Raw genomic sequence first — 19,305 nt, forward strand, 5'->3', positions numbered from 1 at the left:
AGGGTGTTAGCCCACTGCACCACAGTGCCAGCCCCAGAAAATATATTTTTCTTAGAAGGAGGATTTTCAACTTATCTCACCCAGAAAACAACATAGGTAATACAAAGATGCTTGAAAAATCAAGTGCACAATTGGATTTGTTGGAAACACATAAAATCCTGTACCCAATAACTGAAAGATGCCTCTTTCTGTCTGGCACACAGTGGGCATGAACAGGTCATCAACATACAGTAGACAGTTCATCATGACTGAATATGCAGGACACTTGAAATACAAGGGGCATCTGCGTTCCCTCCTTGAGGAAGTTTTCTGTCAGTGCCTGTAGAAATGTGTGGTGTTTTTTCTTGGCCTGCAAGTCTATCTGCATGCAGGTCTTGAGGAAAGATTCAGAGAATAAGACCTATTTGGAGTTAGACTATTACCAATAGTAATTATTTATATGAACATACTTTTCAGATTTCCATAGAAAAATAGATAGCAGCCACCTTGATGGGATTGAAATGGAATCCCCTGGCACAATTCTAACTCTACTGTTTGGGACAAGTCTGATTGAGCATGTGCAAAACTATACATGTCATCCCTCTCTTATTCACACTCATATTTAACAGAGATCACTTTTCAGTTAAATTTAAATACCTAAGAATAAATTTGTGTTAATTAAATAGTTCAACCAATGGTATTAAGTAGAACCAAAATAATAATAGCAATAAAACAGTATGCTGTTCCTCAAAAGTTAGGACAAGGGCTGATCAAGCCACTGTTTCTCAGTGTCCATTTCACTTCAACAGGTTTGCTTTTTGGTGCTAGGTTAGTTATCCCCCATCAGGGAGAACCTATGATATGTGTCCCTTTGTGACTGGCTTAATTCACTCAGCATAATGTTTTCCAGATTCCTCCATCTGGTTGCAAATGACCGGATTTCGTTGTTTTTGACTGCTGTATAGTATTCTATAGAATACATGTCCCATAATTTCTTTATCCAGTCTGCTGTTGATGGATATGGAAAGCCAAGACACTCAGGCAAAACAAAAAAGACCTAAATTAAAGATCTCTGTGAGTGAGATCCCAGTGGAAAGAACAGGTCTTCAAAGAAGGAGGTACCTTTTTCTGAAAGGAGGAGAGAACTTCCACTTTGACTATGACCTTGTCTAAATAAGATTAGAGTTGGGGAACACAAGAGGCTTCCATAGCCTTGGCAACTCATGACAAGAGCCTAGGGTGATTACTGATCATAAATAAGAGTGTCAATTGTTAAGTCAAAAACAGGAATCACTGTGCACTTACTCCCCATGTAGGATCTCTGTCCTTAGTGTGTTTTACTATGTGAATTAATGGTATAACTAGTACTCAAACAGTACTTTACACTTTGTGTTTCTGTGTTGGTGCAAACTGTTAAAAACTACTCAATATGTACTAAATTGATCTGTATATAAAGATAATTGATAATGAATCTTGATGTGAATGGGATGGGAGAGGGAGTGGGAGATGGGAGGGAAGTTGAAGGGGGGGGCACTGTGATGCAAAAGTTGTACTTTGGAAATTTATATCTATTAAATAAATGTTAAAAAATAAAAATAGATAGCAGCTATTAAACTTCACTAGGTGGCATGCTTTTGATCTATAGTACTTGACATCCCCCCAATAAATGATTCCAACATCTTCTATATGTTCTGCATTTTCATGATTCTCCTTCCTTTAGGCTTTAAACTTGAGTTAGTTTCCTGATTTAGGAGGGAAGCTGATGCTCAGTTTTGATAAGGAGGAAGCTTGAGTTATAAATGCCAAGTCTTGCACTCCACCAATCTCCACATTTAGATATCCTGCCTCTGCTGGACCCTTAGCCTTCAGGTGAGTTCATCAATCCCATGACCTTGTGCTGAGTCATGCTCCTGTGTATGCTGTTTGGGGAATCATTTGATGATGTGCCAATATAAATAACCATTTTTGGCCATGAGTAGAACATGTGCAAAAACCAAGACTGATTTCTATTTAATTCGTTTTGCTTTTCCCTTGAAAATCAGTTTCTTTTCCTCATGGTTCATGGGATTTAGAAAAAAATATTCCAGAGCCTTTCTGCCATTTGCTACAGAGACAAAATGCAAGGACTTGGGAGAGCCAGCTGTTGACACAAATGAAATTAACCTGCATTCTTCCCCATTTCATTGTTGTGTTAGTCACCTAGAGTTTCCACATAACAACATACCATGACTTTGTGACTTAACAACAGGAATTTATTTTTAGAATTGCTGAGGCTGGGAAGACCAGGATTAAGATATGCAAGGTTGGCATCTGTGAAAGACACATGTCCTGCCTCAAGGAGAGACATTTTTCCTTTCCTATTCTCACTATCTTCACCAGTTAGAGAGATGTAGCAATCTCTCTGCACAATCTCATATTGAAAATTTCTAAGAAAGTAGTTAGGTAAGTCATAAAAAATTGTACTTACCTCCCAGAAACCAAATCAAATATGATCATGCTAAAGAGCAGTATCTCAGCCAATGCATATTTGCACAGAACATTCATTCTATAGCGGTTATCACATTGGAGTTGATAATAATCATGGTTGGAGACATTTCCCTAAGGATCCCTATGCCCTTCTTGCATGTTTCAATCCTAGATAGAATAGTGCTCTTGGTGCCCTTCTCTTTAGCATCTGTCCATAATGTATTCTCTCTCTCGCTCAGCAGACTGTGTTTCCACCTTTAAAAGGAGGTGGCAGAATACTTTGTTTTTCCCCATTTGTAGGGCTTGGCTCTGAGTGAGCAATCACTCTACACCTTACCCTATCATCTAGACCCTCCACCACTGCCAGAGGTCAAACCAATCCCCTTAGGATGACAAGGCAGTCTATTTGCATGAGTTCATTTCTAAGAGGAACAGAGAAGTGTTCTTTCCACAGCACCTTGAGACTGTTTCCATCAAGTGTACAATTCCTAATGTCCCTATAGAAACTGGTATGTATACCTCATGTACTATACAATAAATTAAAAATGTTATCACAAAAATTGAAAAGAAAAGCAACAGGGATGGAGAGGAAGCAAGGGAGGGAGAGAGAAAGTGAGAAGTATCATATTAGAATTTTATCTATAAACTATATTAAATCTGTTCTCTTTATATTAATAAAAATAAATAGTAAAATGAAAACAATTCAGGGGAGGCTGAGTCAAATTTGATGAAATGAATCTTGGCCAGGGCAGAAGGCAGGGTTTTCTAGGGTGCTGGAGAGGGCAGTTGTCTCTCATCATAGCCACGGTGAACCTCCTGCTCTTCTTGTCCTCTGATTTTCTCTGTCCCCAGCTCAGGGGCCCGAGGTGCCTGGGCCAGTGTTTCTCTCCAGACCCATGTGCTGGATGCCCTATCCATGCCTGAAGTGCATATATTTGAAGCTACACAAGGTCCTCCTGTTCACACCAAGTTATCCAATAGCTAGAAGCCTTTATGGGCCCATGAGAATGCGTTACCTTATAATTCAGATAGGGAAACGGAAGGATTTTTTGACAGGGAGGATGTTTCCATGTGCAGAATTAATAGATTTATCTTTAGTTCAATACTTTTGCAAATGAAATTTTCAATTTGTCTTTATTGGAGAAATGCCTCAGTTCCACAAAATCATCACATCACCCTGATCTTATGCTTTCTATTTCTTCATGTAAATATGAAGACATGACAAGTGGGATCATTTGACCTTGACTCCTCCTAGCTCATTTTCCTTGTGTTACAAAATACCGTGAATATTTTATATAAACATGTTCATATTGGAATATTATACCTATTATTATTTTACTTTGTAGAGTTAGCATAAGTTTAGCTTCTTACCAATTTTGGGGTGTTTCTAAGTTTTCTAATTGGATTCCTAGTTTGTGGTACTACAATAAAGAGCACTGTAATTAGGTATTTTATATGAGAAGCAGAGAGACAAAGAAGAAGATCACCCATCTGCTGGTTCACTCCCCAAATTGCCAACACAGTGAGATCTGGGCCAGGCCAAATGAAGGAACCAGAAATTCCATCCAGGTCTCCCATGGGCATGGGTGGCAGGCAACCAAATGTTTGAGTCAACACCTACTGCCACCCAGCGTGTGCCTTAGAAGGAAACTAGATACTGAAGTAGAGCAAGCTGAAACCAAGGCACTCCAATTTGGGATGTGGGTATCTCAATATTGTCCTAATTGCTTTGATAAACACCTGCTCCAGTAGAAAGATCTTTGATTGAAGATCGATTATAACAAAGAGATCTACAGTATATTTTGAAAACTAATGAATTGATAAGATGGAAACTAGCTCAGTACATTGCTGTTTATATTTAGTTTTACTTTATTATACATGGATAAATTAGAATTTTCTATTTTTTAGAGAGTAAAATTGACACACACTGTGGAGAATAATTAAGTCAAGTTAATTAATCTGCAACAATTTTCACTGGTTGTAGTCAGAGTTATCCATATTGTAAAGCAGTTAGAGGAATATAGTCTAAGAACCCCCTAGCCCTGGCCCTGGCCCTGACCCAGGGAAATATCCTGTTTCAAAAACTATACAGAGAGAATTACCATTTCATGTTTACTTTTTAAAAAGATTTTATTTATCGGAAAGGCAGAGTTACAGAGAGGCAGAGGTAGAGAGAGAAAGAGATTTTCCATCTGCTGCCTCACTACCAAAATGGCTGCAATGGTCAAAGCTGGTCTGATCTGAAGCCAGGAGCCTGGAGCTTCCGCCTGGTCTCCCACATGTGTGCAGGTGCCGAAGGACTTGGGCCATCTTCTGCTGTTATCCCACACCATAGCAGAAAGCTGGATCAGAAGTGGACCCGCCAGGACTTGAACCGGCACGGTATGTGACGCTGCCACTGCAGATGGCTGCTTTACCTGTTATGTCATAGTTTCAGCCCCTCATGTTTACTTTTTTTTTTTTTTTTGACAAGCAGAGTGGACAATGAGAGAGGGAGACAGAGAGAAAGGTCTTCCTTTTCCATTGGTTCACCCCCCAGTGGCTGCTGTGGCTGGTGCACTGAGGCTGGCGCATTGCGCTGATCCGAAGCCAGGAGCCAGGTGCTTCTCTTGGTCTCACACATGGGTGCAGTGCTCAAGGACTTGGGCCATCCTCCACTGCACTCCTGGCCACAGCAGAGAAATGGACTGGAAGAGGAGCAACCGGGACAGAATCCACCGCCCCAACTGGGACTAGAACCTAGTGTGCTAGCACCGCAGTTGGAGGATTAGCTTATTGAGCTGTGGTGCCAGCACTCATGTTTACTTTTAAAAGAGGGATTTATTCCTGGTTGTCCATGTACAAATGGTTTCTCATTGTTAATGTTAGTATTTTTATGGATAGATAGGTGTAGATAGGTTGATCATATGTATACCTCATGTCTTCATATATTATTTGATTTCTTGAATTTTTATTTAATTTTAACGTGCTATTTCCCTTTTAAAGAACTTTGTGCAATGTTCTTATGAAGTTGATGCTTATCTTAAATATTGTTGAGTGTGGGATCTTTACAGTAGAAACAAGCACAAACTTGAAAGAAGAGTAAAATGCAAAAATCTTGTGTCCTCTACTTTCTGCCTTTTCGCCAGTTTTTTTTTTTTTTTCCTGGACTTAACTTTATTATAAACTGTTTGGAGCCTCTAGAATTTATTTTCTCATCAAATACAAGTTTATTCCTTCAGTTTTTCATTCCTGATAGTTCACTTTCACTATTATTAGAATAATTTCTTATTTTTCTACTTATGTTTCAATTCTACCTTAATGATGTATGAAACTTTTGTATAAACACAGAGATCGAGCTCTATTTGCTGTTCTGTTCTGATTTGTCTGTGTTTTCTGGAACCATTGCCAATCTGTTTAAAATGTTGCACATAAGAAGTAGTTGCTGTTGTTTTCTTCCCCTTGGAAAGTTGTATTCTCCCCTTATGATTATTCTGAATAATAGTCACTAATTTTCTGAGCTCTTTAAAATTTGAGAGTCAGTAAAATAAATGGTATTAAAGTAAAAAGAAATGGAATTATACCCCTAAACCTGCAGGCATTTAATGTACTCACCTCAGAATATAAAGAAATATAGAAATAGACCACATAAAAACAAAGATGCAGTTAAAGGCAAACACCAAACTGAAAACTTCAGAAATGATGTATTTGGAAAAGAATCTTACAAACTTTCAGGCCACAGCAGTCACTGAATTGGATTTGAGGCCAGTCACAATTGGAGTCTTGTCCCTAAGGACTCCTGTGCCCTGTATGCAGGTTGGAGTCTAAGAACTATCAGCATGTTCTGGCTTTGGTCTTCGCCACTGAAGAGATCAACAGGAGCCCACATCTTCTACCCAACGTGTCTCTGGGATATGATGTCTTCAGTGTCCTACACAGTAATCGAAGGATGTTACAGACTCCCTTCCTTTGGCTCTCAGGGATGGTAGAGAGCATCCCGAATTACACTTAGGGAAGAGAAAGCAGTTCTGCAGCGGTACTGACAGGGACAATGTGGGCAACTTCTGCCCAAATTGGGACACTGCTGGGACTCTACAAGTTTGCACAGGTGAGCGGGGTGTCACGAGGAGAGAGAGAGCTATTTTTGGCTGATGCCAATCTCTGGTGCTTCGAAGGGTGAGAGGAGGAGACTGGATTTAAGCATCTGTTAAAGTATATAATCTCAAAGGGCAAATACTCAGGAAAGTGGTGGAAAAGCCATATTTTCTTTTTGAAATACAGGAAGAGAGAGAGAGAGAGAGAGAAGACAGAGTTTTTTCCTGGAACTATTACATTTTTAATTCTTCCCTATAATGTTCTAAAGGAATGAGGATGACTAGAAAAAGAAATTATTAGTTAAATGAAAGTTGAAAAATAAATGTATCAATGTAATCTGAAAAAAATAAAATATTTGTGAACATGACGGTTTATCTTTAAATTAAAAAAAATCATAAAATATAACCAGTTATTGCCAATGAAAGAATTCTACTGCATTTTGATCATGTAACTTTATTATTGCCAATGAAAGAATTCTATTGATTTTGATCATGTAACTTTAGTTCAGCTATAAATGTTAATAAAAACCAATATGTCCCCCCCAAAAAAAGAAAAATAAAAAGAAATGATTGATTGCTTTTTTTTCCTATGACCAGTTTTTTTTTCTTACATTTATTTAACAAACATGAATTTCCAAAGTACAGCTTATGGATTACAGTGGCTTCCCCCCCGCCCATAACTTCCCTCCCACCTGCAACCCTCCCATCTCCCACTTCCTCTCCCACTCCATTCACATCAAGACTCATTATCAATTGTCTTGATATACAGAAGATCAATTTAGTATATATTAAGTAAAGATTTCAACAGTTTGCACCCACACAGAAACACAAAGTATAAAGTACTGTTTGAGTACTATTAACACCATTAATTCACATTGTACAACACATTAAGGACAGAATCCTACATGGGGAGTAAGTGCACAGTGAATCCTGTTTTTGACTTAACAAATTGACACTCTTGTTTATGGAATCAGTATTCACCCTAGGCTCTTGTCATGAGTTGCCAAGGCTATGGAAGCCTTTTGAGTTTGCTGACTCTGATATTATTTAGACAAGATCGTAGTCAATGTGGAAGTTCTCTCCTCCCTTCAGAGAAAGGTACCTTCTTCTTTGATGGCCCGTTCTTTCTACTGGGATCTCACTCGCAGAGATTTTTTTTTTTTTTTGCCAAAGTGTCTTGGCTTTCCATGCCTGAAATACTCTCATGGGCTCTTCAGCCAAATATGAATGCCTTAAGGGCTGATTCTGAGGCCAGAGTGCTGTTTAGGACATCTACCATTCTGAGTCAGCTGTGTATCCTGCTTCCCGTGTTGCATGGTTCTCTCCTTTTTAAATCTATCAGTTAGTATTTGCAGACACTAGTCCTGTTTATTTGATTCCTTTGACTCTTAATCCTATCATTATGATGATTTGTGAACTGAAACTGATCACTTGAACTAGTGAGATGGCATTGGTACATGCCACCTTGATGGGATTGTATTGGAATCCCCTGGCACATTTCTAACTTTACCATTTGGGGCAAGTCTGATTGAGCATGCCCCAAATTGTACATCTCCTCCCTCTCTTATTCTGACTCTTATATTTAACAGGGATCACGTTTCAGTTAAATTTAAACACCTAAGAATAATTGTTAATTAAAGAGTTATGACCAGCTTTTTAAAAAGACTTATTTATTTGCAAGTCAGAGTTAAACAGAGAGGGGAGAGACAGGGAATGAGAGAGAGAGAGAGAGAGAGAGAGAGAGAGAGAGAGAGAGAGAATTTCTTTCATCCAATGGTTCACTCCCCAATTGGCTGCAATGGCTAGAGCTGCACTGATCTGAAGCTAGGAGCCAGGAGCTTCTTCTGATCTCCTTGGTGAGTTCAGGGGGCCAAGGACATGGGCCATCTTCTGCTGCTATCCTGGGCCATAGCATAAAGCTGGATTGGAAGTGGAGCAGCCAAGTCTTGACACAGCGCCCATATGTGTTGGCACTTCAGGCCAGCACATTAACCCACTGCACCACAGCACTAGCCCCCTCTGACCATCTTTTGATTAATGCCTGTCAGAACTGATTATGATTTTTGGAAACCCTGTTCCTCATGTTGCTTCATATTTTATTTTCCCTTTAGCTACCTTTCAGCCATTTTGATCCTATTCTGCGTGAAAATGGCAAGTTTCCTTCCCTCTTTCAGATGGCTCCCAAGGAGATGACTCTGGTGCATGGCATGGTGTCTCTGATGCTTCATTTCGGTTGGACATGGGTGGGGCTGACCATCTCAGATGATGAGAAAGGTATGCAACTTCTCTCAGAATTGAGAGTGGAGTTGGCTAAGATCAAGTGTAGGAATGGAGTTTCTGTAGCCTTTTTGAAAATGATCCCTGTTACTGTGTTGCTGTATTACTCAAGAACCTCATTGTATCACTGGCAGATCATGAAATCATCAGCAAATGTTGTTATTATTTTTGGTGACAATGAATCTTTTTTAGGCCTGACCTTTGGAAGGTGGAAACAAATAATGATGTGGAAAGTGTGGGTCACCACCTCACAATGGGATATCACCATTTCCTACTTGACTCATTCCATGGGCACTCATTTTCTCACATCACCATGGTGAAATTTCTGGTTTCACAGATTTTATCTGAACAGCCAATCCATCCAGATACCCAGAGGACCCTTTCCTTGCTGACTTCTGGCTGCCATATTTTAATTGCTCAATTTCTAAACTTGACTGTAAAGCTTTGGAGAACTGTCCACCCAGTGCATCCTTGGAATGGTTGCCTTGGCACCATTTTGACATGACCATGACAGAAGAGAGTTACAATATATACAATGCTGTGTATGCTGTGGCTCATGCCATACATGAGATGATTCTTCAACAAGTAGAAATGTCACCAGGAGGAAATGGAAAAGGACTGGTGTTTTCTCCTTGGCAGGTAATGGCTCTGCCATTGGATGTTACATACTGTCACTTGTTGTCAAGATGTTTTAAGCAAACCAGATCATTTATAATCCTTCTCCAAAAGCACTGGGGAATATGACTTGTATGTATTGCCCAGGACATAAATGTAGACTTGGTATAAGTGATTGTCAAGAGCATGGAGCCAAGTGGGCAAGCAGAAAGGCATTGTGAATCTAGGCTGATGCTTTGTTTTATATAAGGCCTCAACAGCCTGCCCTTCTACTGCTTTCCATAGGAGAAATATAGAGGTTTCCTGTGAAGTTCTTTTTAAAATTTTTCTGAGAACAGATTTCAGATATTTCATAGAGTTCTAAAAAGATAACCGTACTTCCCTCCCAACAGGAAGAGGATTAGTTCTTTAAGTTCATATAAGATGTTGAGCCTTATCATATAATGTAACTAAGCAGCAACTTCAGTCACTGATAGCCTCCTTTGCAGATTGATGTTCTGGATACTTCAGTAGGAAAAGGGTGTGGGTTTGACTCAACAGCTGAGATTTGTCTGAGCAGTCAGCCTCCTTACTGTGTAGGTGTGCATGTTTGGGAGTTTTCTGTTGATTCTTACCGATATTTTAGACACATTATGATTAGTTTTCTATGGCCTTTCATTTCTGTTACTCCCTTGTGTGCCTGTAATATGTTGACATCTTCAGCAAGGCATTTCAGATGATAAGAGACTTTCAGTAATTTAGGCTTTGTGTCTGAACACTGGGATGCCCTTTATCATCAGATGATGCATCTCTTTTAGCTGCACCCTTTTCTGAAGAACCTCCAGCTTAACAATCCTGCTGGTGACACAGTGAATTTCAATCAGGAACACAAATTGAATGGAGAGTATGACATTCTCAACTATTGGAATTTCCCAGATGGTGTAGGAATTAAGGTGAAAGTAGGGAAGTTTTCTCCATATGCTCCACAGGGTCAACACCTGTCTTTATATGAAGATTTGATAGAGTGGGCCACAAAAATTGAAAAGGTGTGTTGTAACTAATAATAATTCTTTGCACTACTAATAAATAGCCAATCTTTAAAAAAATGACTTATTGGGGCCAGTGCTGTGGCATAGTGGGTAAAGCTGCCATCTGTAGTGCCAGCATTCAATATGGGTGCTGGTTCGAGTCCCAGCTGCTCCACTTCTGATCCAGCTCTCTGTTATGGCCTGGGAAAGCAGTAGATGTCCCAAGTCCTTGGATCCCTGCACCCATGTGCGAGACTGGGAAGATGCTCCTGGCTCCTGGCTTTGGATCAGCATAGCTCCGGCCATTGCGGCCATCTGAGGAGTGAACCAGTGGATGGAAGACCTGTCTCTGCCTCTGCCTCTCTCTAACTCTGCCTTTCAAATAAATAAATAAGATTAGTAAAGAAAATAATAAGATATTTTTTAAATATCTTTTAAAAAGATTTATTTATTTGAGAAGCAGAGTTAGAGACAGAAAGAGGGAGAGACAGATGGAGGTCTTCCATCCACTGGTTCACTTCCCAAATGGCCACATGGCCAGAGCTGGGTCTATTTGAAGGCAAGAACCAGGAGTTTCTTCCAGGTTTCCCACATAGGTTCAGGGGCCCAAGGACTTGGGCCAACTTCCACTGCTTTCCCAGGCTATTATCAAGGAGCTGAATTGGAAGAGGAGTAGCAGGGATGTGAACTGGCACCCATATTGGATGCTGATGCTGCAGGTGGAGGCTTAACCTACTATGCTACATCACTAGCCCCAAATGATTAATCATGTTGTGGAGGTTTCTGTTTACTCATAGCACAGTAAATGGCTATTTATGCCATTTAACAACTCACCTTCCCAACTAAGAGATTTTTCTTACTGTATTTCTGTTGGATATGCAGGGAACACAGCTGTTCAATAATATTTCTCAGTTCTCATACATTTCACAGCATACAATAAACATGGCATTCAGTCCATGAAATTGGATGTAGATGTATGTGCAAGTTAAGTTTATTTTGATTTCAGTATTGTAAAACACCCTAGTTGGTAGAAGAATGGGTGGTACTCTCAGTACTGACCAACACATATCTGATTGTCCTCAGCCTCCCCAGTCCATATGCAGTGTGAGTTGTAGCCCTGGATCCAGGAAGACTCCTCAAGAGGGAATGGATGCCTGTTGTTTTGACTGTACTCCATGCCAAGAGAATGAGATTTCCAATCAGACAGGTAAGTGTACCTATTTGGAGAAATTCCTCATTTCTCCTTTATTCTCCCCCATCCATCCAAGGAAGTGGAAAGGCCCTACAGGAGCACTGCAGAGAAAAGGATCTCCACTTTTAAGTTAATAAGGAAATTATTATTATAAATATTTACCCTATTATGTTAGTCTGCATCGGCCTTGAACGAGACAGGCAGATATAAACAAATCTCCTACCTTCTGGTCCAGTTCCAAAATGTCTGCAGTGGCCAGGGCTGGACCATTCCTGGAATCAGGAGCTGAGAACTGAGTCCAGAGCTCTCATGTGTGTGTTAGGAACCCTGCCACTTCAGTCTTCACCCCTGCTTTCCAGGGTCCTCAATGACAGGAAACTGGAACAGGAGCCATATCTGGGTATCAAACCCGGTTACTTAAATGTGGGACATGTGTGCCTTCACCAGTATTCTCAACATTCACTCAGTGACATATGTGTTTTCAGGCATTATTTTACACTTACAGCAGATATTAGTGTCTTTATAAAACTCCTCTTGACCACCGCTCAGTCTCCTAATTCCATCTTCATCATGGAGTGAACATAGGTATCATATGTATCTACTTTTCATTTTTTGTGAAACGACGTTTAGATCACATTGAAGACATAGATACTACAAGTCCTTATTTTCCCAGGACCTGGCACTGTTTTTCAGTGGAGAAGGTGTTTATAAAGGTTGTGCTTGATTTACTGGTATGTATTACTGCTCTGTAAAACATGTTTATGATATACCATATTCCAAGTGAGGAAATTGTATTTCATGCGCTTCTCTAGTTCACAGGTAAGAAAAAAAATAGATATATGCATTCATAGTAGTAGTATTGACTGCAATGAAAGTATGCACAACAGATTTGTCTATAGGGTGTATTACGTGGTGGTATCTGCATTTTTTGAGGTGATGTTGTGGATCTCATCCCATAGATGTTAGTATTAATATTATGAATTAAATGGGGAGTAAATTCTTGGTAGAAATATTAGAAGTGGCTGAATTTGGAGAATTGCCAGTTCACACAACATGCAGAGAACCTAAGAAAAAGGCTTAATTGGTAAAACACAGAGAATATGTGGATGGGGTTGGAAGATGATACAGGAAATGGACTGAATATTTCTATATTAGATTTTCCATAATTATCACTTTGGAATGCTTCAGATGTATAGTATTTAATGGTGTTATACTGAAATCATTTCTTTTTTAAAGTTGAAAATCCATCTGTTACACCCAACCTAAACATCATAGCTTAGCCTACCCTTCCTTACACATGCTTGGAACATGAAGTCACTTATATAGAGTGTGGATTTTCTAAGATTGATTTTGTGATTTGTGTGTTGTTTAATATTACAATGATGTAGCATTAACTCAGTTTATTAGAAATGTAGGAGATTGCTGTTATGGTCTGCATATCACTGATAAGGTAAATGCACTTTGTGTGTACACATTGGGCATAAGTTCATATGTGTTCCATGTGCAATGATGGAGAGCGCATCATCCACCAGCTTGAATTCCAATAGCCTTGTAAATTATAAATACACTGCTAAACTACCCATGGGTTATAGAATGAACAAGATAGCTGTATATTTCCATTTAGAAACACTGTTTATTATATCTGGTGTCCAGTTAGAGTGAAATTTATAATTCCAAAGAAATTTATAATTCTAGATTTTATATATTTATGTATAATGTATATTAAAAGCTGAACTTATCATTTCTAAGAATTTATCGAGTGCCAGAAAAAGAACACTAAATTAAACACAATAGAGAACATAAGAAATGATAAATATAGAAAAATAAAATCCAAACATAAACAGGATAAGCAATTTGATTCTTGTATAAAACAAATAAAGTTGATTAAGAAGAAGCAGGGGCCGGTGCTGTAACTCAATAGGCTAATCCTCCATTTTGCTGCGCCGGGAAACCTGGTTCTAGTCCCGGTCGGGGCGCCGGTTTCTGTCCCGGTTGCCCCTCTTCCAGGCCAGCTCTCTGTTGTGGCCCGGGAGTGCAGTGGAGGATGGCCCAAGTCCTTGGGTCCTGCACCCCATGGGAGACCAGGATAAGTACCTGGCTCCTGCCTTTGGATCAGCACGGTGAACCGTCTGCAGTGCGGCGGCCGCGGTGGCCATTGGAGGGTGAACCAACGGCAAAGGAAGACCTTTCTCTCTGTCTCTCTCTCTCTCTCTCTCTCACTGTCCAGTCTGCCTGTCAAAAAAAAGAAAAAGAAGAAGTGGAAGAAGAAGAAGAAGAAGAAGAAGAAGAAGGAGAAGAAGAAGGAGAAGAAGAAGAAGAAACAATGCAGGAAATAAGAGATACTAAGACTGAAAATAGGTCATCTATATAGATCTCCCAAAAAAGTTAACATAGTGAAAATATATTATAAATGATTCTTGTTAATACTTTGGAAACCTCAGGTGTAGTTCACAAATTCTCATGTCAGTAGGATTTGTCAGAGCCATCCTCAAAGCATAAATAACATTAAGTGAAAAATTTTTAAAAAGTCCCCATACATTTTTATTATCTCCAACAGCTTCTTTTGACGGGGATTTATCAAACCTTCATAAAAGAAGGAACAATTATTTACCAAGCTCTGTTCAGAGAAAAGGAAAATTTAGTGAATTCTTTGAAAATGGCCTAACTTTGGCTCCCCAGTATTACAAAGTCATTTCAAAAGAGGAGTTTTTTTTAAAGATTTTTATTTACTTATTTGAGAGGTAGAGTTAGAGACAGTGCAAGAGAGAGACAGAGAGAAAGGTCTTCCTTCCATTAATTCATTCCCCAAATGGCTGCAACAGCCGAAGCTGCACTGATCTTGAGCCAGGTGCCAGGTGCTTCTTCCTGATCTCTCACATGGGTGCAGGGGGAACCAAGGAGTCGGGCCATCTTCTACTGCTTTCCCAGGCCATAGCAGAGAGCTGGATTGGAAGAGGAACTGCTGAGACTAGAACTGGCACCCATATGGGATGCAGGCACCACAGGTGGACGATTAACCTACTGCACCATGGCACCACCCCCAAAAGAGGAAATTTATAGCCATTTTGCTTCTTTTTTTTAAGATTTATTTATTTATTTGGAAGTCAGAGTTACACAGAGAGAGAAGGAGAGGGAGAGGGGGGATGGAAGAGGGGAGAGGGAGAGGCAAGAGAGGAGAGAGGGTAAGAGGAGGGGAGAGGAGGGGAGGTAGAGGGGGGAGGGGGGAGGGGAGAAGGAAAGTGAGAGGTATTCCATCTGCAGTTCACTCCCCAGTTGGCCACAATGGCTGGAGCTCTGCTGATCCAAAGTAAGAGCCAGGAGCTTCTTCTGGGTCTCCCACATGGATGCAGGGGCCCAAGGACTTGCCCATCTTATACTGCTTTCCCAGACCACAGCAGAGAGCTGGATTGGAAGTGGATCAATGGGAACTAGAACTGGCACCAAAATGGGATGCCAGCAATGCAGGTAGTGGCTTTACCTGCTACATCACAGTGCTGGTTGCTTTGCACAATGTAAAACAATACACTAGTACCTCAAAGGAAGAAATAAAAATCCCAATGATGGCAAAAATAATAAAATCAACATCCATGCATGTTATAGAAATAACAGAAAGCAATTCTTCCCAAATTATGAGTAGGCCAGAATTTTCTTCATAAAGAGTATTTGCATAATCACACCATAGTTTTGAGGCAGTGTTGAAAGAATAAAATAAGAACATTCAACCTAACCACATCTGATTACGTATTATGCTGCATATCCTGTCTAGTGAATATTTTCAAAAGAGAAAAAAATTGGAAAAGAAGAAATAAAAATCATGTTCAGATTATATTTTGTACAAATATAAAATCTACATAAATAAGCTTAGTAATTGACTAATTTAGTGACTGGATATAAGGATAACATCCCAAAACTTACTTTATTTTTATATACCAGCCATAAAGCATTTGAAATTGAAAAATTTGGGCATTTATAACATCTTACAAGTAAAAATAGCTAGAAGTAAAGAGTCTTGTCCATAAATTTACAGAACATAATTGAGAAAAATAAAAGATTAACACAGGCGGACACAGTATGCTCATAGTTAGAGAGGCTCAATATTGGAAAGATTTCGGGACTACCAAAGATGAGCTCCCGATTCAATGATTTGCAATCTATATTGCAAGATATTCTCATTATAACTCATTCCAGGATGCGAGGACATACTCCACCTAGTATCAGCTACTATTAGTCATCTCTGTCCTTGATACTCTGTTTTTATTTACTTTTTGAAGATTTATTTATTTGCAAGTCAGAGTTACACAGAGAGAGGAGAGGCAGAGAGAGAGAGGTCTGCCATCTGATGGTTCACTCCCCAATTAGCCACAATGGCTAGAGCTGTGCTGATCCAAAGCCAAGAGCCAGGAGCTTCTTCTTGGTCTCCCACATGGGGGCAAGGGCCCAAGGACTTGGGCCATCTTCTGCTTACTCAGGCTGTAGCAGAGAGCTGGATTGGAAGTGGAGCAGCTGGTTTTTGAACAGCTGCCCCTATGGAATGTCAGCACTTCAGGCCAGGGCATTAACCCGCTGCACCACAGCACCAGCTGTCCTTGCTATTCTGTAAATTGTCATATTCCTGATGGTTTCTCAATCAGGGGCTTCAGTATTGAAAAAATGAATCCAAGAGATTGCTTTTAGAGACATAAGTAAATGAGATAGGTAGGTGTTTCAAATTTTGAAACTTTGCCTTGAAGTAGATGGTACATTGCAGGGTCTTCTTCAGTGGTGTCCTAAGTCACAGATTCCTCATTAAAGGATTTAGTGCATTTATATGCAAGGATGTGGTATGCTGTGAGGACACAGCAAGAAGGTGCCATCTGTAAGATAGCCTACAATGAACACTGCAGCAGGATCCTTGGTCTTGAATGATTGTGTCTCCAGAAACATGAGAAGTGATTTATGCTGTCATAAATTAACCAGCATAAGATAGGACATTTGGGGCCAGTGCCATAGCTCACTAGGCTAATCCTCCACCTGTGGCACCAGTACTCTGGGTTCTAACCCAGTTGGGGCGCCGGATTCTGTCCTGGTTGCTCCTCTTCCAGTCCAGCTCTCTGCTGTGGCCTGGGAAGCAAGTGGAGGATGGCCCAAGTGCTTGGGCCCTGCACCTGCATGGGAAACCAGTAGGAAGCCCCTGGCCCCTGTCTTTGGATCGGTGCAGCGTGCTGGCTGTAGTGGCCATTTGGGGAGTGAACCAACAGATGGATGACCTTTCTCTCTGTCTCTCTTTCACTGATTCTGTCAAGAAAATAAATAAGAAGAGAGGGCATTTGATGATTGCAACAAAGTATCCTGAGACAGTAGGTCTTTTGTTGTTGTTGTGGGAAAAAATAAGATCTCATGAATATAAAGAAGAAATAATAGTGTTGTGTCTTAGCCATAATTTAGATGAATGATATTAATCAGGAATCCTTCCCTATACATTATTCTTTTTTTATCTTTTATTTAATGAATATAAATTTCCAAAGTACGACTCATGGATCACAATGGCTTCCCCCACCCATACCGTCCCTCCCACCCACAACCCTCCCCTTTCCCACTCCCTCTCCCCTTCCATTCACATCAAGATTCATTTTCGATTATCTTAATATACAGAAGATCAGCTTAGTATACCTTAAGTAAGGATTTCAACAGTTTGCTCCCACACAGAAACATAAAGTGAAAAATAATAGATTATTTTTTAAAATGATGATGAAATCAGATCAGACCTATTGTCATGTTTAATCCCAGTGAGAGTCAAGTTGGGAATTGATAATTTTTTTTTTTTTTACAGAAGATCAGTTTAGTGTACATTATGTAAAGAATTCAATCGTTTGCACCCCCATAGAAACGCAAAGTGAAATATACTGTTTGAGTACTCGTTATAGCATTAAGCCTCAATGTACAGCACATTAAGGACAGAGATCCTACATGAGGAGTAAGTGCACAGTGACTCCTGTTGTTGACTTTACAAATTGACACTCCTGTTTATGGCATCAGTAATCTCCCTATGCACCAGTCATGAGTTTCCAAGGCTATGGAAGCCCCTTGAGTTCTCCAACTCTTATCTTGTTTAGACAAGGTCATAGTCAAAGTGGAGGTTCTCTCCTCCCTTCAGAGAAAGGCACCTCCCTCTTTGAAGACCTGTTCTTTCCACTGGGATCTCACTCACAGAGATCTTTTTGCCAGAGTGTTTTGGCTTTCCATGCCTGAAATACTCTCATGGGCTTTTCAGCCAGATCTGAGTGCCTTTAGGGCCGATTCTGAGGCCAGAGTGCTATTTAGGACACCCGCCATTCTATGAGTCTGCTGAGTATCTCACTTCCCATGTTGGATCACTCTCCCCTTTATTTATTCTATTGGTTAGTGTTAGCAGGTACTAGACTTGTTTATGAGCTCCCTTTGACTCTTAGTCCTTTCATTATTCTGATACATGCTTCCCACAGCTTATTCGGTGTGCTTTTGGAAGTTGGGGAACATAACACTAAGCACGGCTGAAGCTGGGCTGGTGCATTTTTCCTGTCTTAGCAGATATGGATCAATGCGTGAAGTGTCCAGAGCAGCAGTATGCCAACACAGAGTGAGACCGCTGCCTGCACAAAGCTGTGGCCTTCCTGACTTATGATGACCCCTTAGGAATGACCCTGGTCTGCACAGCTGTGTGCTTCTCTGTCCTCACTGCTGTGGTTCTTGGGGTCTTTGTGAAGCACCGAGACACTCCCATAGTCAAGGCCAACAATCATTGTCTCAGCTACGTCCTGCTCATTGGCCTCATCTTTTGCTTCCTCTGTTCCTTATTGTTCATTGGTCGTCCCAGTACAGCCACCTGTGTCCTCCAGCAGACCACGTTTGGAGTGGTGTTCACCATGGCTGTTTCCATGGTCCTGGCCAAAACGATCACTGTGGTTCTGGTCTTCAAGTCACTGCCCCAGGGAGAAGGATGAGACACTGGCTGATATCAGGGGTACCTAACTCCATTATTCCCATCTGCTCCCTGATCCAACTTGTTCTTTGTGCCATCTGGTTGGGGACCTCTCCTCCATTTATTGACACAGATGCACACTCTAAGCATGACCACATCATCCTGGTATGCAACAAGGGCTCAGTCACTGCCTTCTACTGTGTCTTGGGCTACCTGGGTTCCTTGGCCATGGCCAGCTTCACTGTGGCTTTCCTAGCCAGGAATCTACCTGACATGTTCAATGAAGCCAAATTCCTGACATTCAGCATGCTGGTGTTCATCAGTGTCTGCGTGACCTTCCTGCCTGTCTACCACAGCACTAAAGGGAAGATCATGGTGGCCATGGAGGTCTTCTCCATCTTGGCCTCCAGTGCAGGGCTCTTGGGCTGCATCTTTGTCCCCAAGTGCTACATTATTCTCTTCAGACCTGAGAAGAACTCTTTAAAAGGATTAAAGGATACAGTAGATTCCAAGGGAAATAGCTGTTTAAAGATTAGTTCATTAGTTCATTAGTTCACATATTTAGACCAAAATTGATAAAACTCTGATTTTGCATTCCATGTTATAAAGTAATTGATTTGGCTTAACCTCCTTATGGACAGCATCCACTTCTCTGTTAAAGAAGGTTTGCTTATTATATATATATATATATATATATATATATACACACACACACACACACACACACACACAGACACACATACTGAAAGGCAGAGTTAG

The 19,305-nt window shown here is 40.5% G+C and overlaps 1 pseudogene; it reads left to right on the forward strand.

Annotated features, from left to right (window-relative positions):
- The first annotated feature begins 208 nt into the window (after positions 1-208).
- On the forward strand, positions 209-19,098 carry LOC108176155 (vomeronasal type-2 receptor 116-like; annotated as a pseudogene).
- The last annotated feature ends 207 nt before the right edge of the window (positions 19,099-19,305 follow it).

The sequence above is a fragment of the Oryctolagus cuniculus genome, assembly GCF_964237555.1.
Source record: "Oryctolagus cuniculus chromosome 16 unlocalized genomic scaffold, mOryCun1.1 SUPER_16_unloc_1, whole genome shotgun sequence".
Taxonomy (NCBI): Eukaryota; Metazoa; Chordata; class Mammalia; order Lagomorpha; family Leporidae; genus Oryctolagus; species Oryctolagus cuniculus.